This window comes from Mya arenaria, chromosome 8 (genome assembly GCF_026914265.1).
Source record: "Mya arenaria isolate MELC-2E11 chromosome 8, ASM2691426v1".
Taxonomy (NCBI): Eukaryota; Metazoa; Mollusca; class Bivalvia; order Myida; family Myidae; genus Mya; species Mya arenaria.
The window spans coordinates 27,612,718-27,613,737 of NC_069129.1; the positions used below are offsets into that span (position 1 = coordinate 27,612,718).

Here is a 1,020-nt window from a genome sequence, read left to right on the forward strand (position 1 = left end):
GTTTCGATTAAACCTATGCCCGCATGTCTTCTCTCTTCTTGCGTAAAGAACAATGAATGAGCAGAAGTCACCAATCGTTTAATAAAATATTGCGACCTGAATCCTTGCTTTCAGTGTCAGAAAAAAGCCAGAGCCAGAGTAGTAAATTCAATCTAGGCAGATTATGAGCATTAACATATTTATACAAATATTTTGAGACTTAAGATGATGTTTAAATCGTTATGTATTGCAAATGATCAAGTGGTTTATCTTTTCCCGTGGTGTTGAGACGTCATTTGGTAAAATGTTTCCGGTTACAGTCGGATCGTTCCATTTACAGAATGTGTAAGAAAGGATTACTGTAAAGGTTCCTTATTATTAATAAATGAAATGAAGTATTGTTTTAACAACTCTTGAATGAAATAATGAACTATTGGTGTAAATAAAAGAAATGATTTGCGGATTTGACACCACACACTTTGACCAGCCCATTTGCGTTCATACCCCGATAATGACATAAACTACGTAATTCATTCCATAATTAATTGCTTGTTTGTATAAGGCAAATTACTGATCATCAGCGATTTAAGTTATATAGCAATAAAAAGATGATCAGCCGCCGAACTATGTTCCGTTCGTGCCGGAACCCGGGATTGAACCGGGGGCCTTTAGATCTTCAGTCTAACGCTCTCCCAACTGAGCTATTCCGGCTGACAAATGAGAAAAAGTAGGTCAATTTTAAAAAGTTGACCCAAGCGAAAGGTCGCCTATCTATTATTAAATATTTAAGAGACTAATCGCGCCTGTAAGGAAATTGATTTTGCAATGGAATTCATTTCAGCCGCGGAAAGTGATTGCACTTATGGTTCGGCTTGATTTATTCGTTTTGTAATTAGAACCTATTACTATCGGGACAAGTGCTCGTTTATGGTCACCAGATTTGTTTAAGCTCCCAGAAAACTCGTGTTCTAGGGAACTCGGGTTCCAGTAAACTTGTGTTTTACTAACCGTTTCAAGACGAACCTCCATCATATATTGATA

At 37.1% G+C, this 1,020-nt stretch overlaps 1 non-coding gene across 1 annotated transcript; it reads right to left on the minus strand.

Moving 5' to 3' along the window:
- Positions 1–617: 617 nt before the first annotated feature.
- Trnaf-gaa (transfer RNA phenylalanine (anticodon GAA)) lies at positions 618–690 on the minus strand. The gene has a single exon. It is a non-coding gene; the product is annotated as a tRNA-Phe (tRNA).
- Positions 691–1,020: the final 330 nt, after the last annotated feature.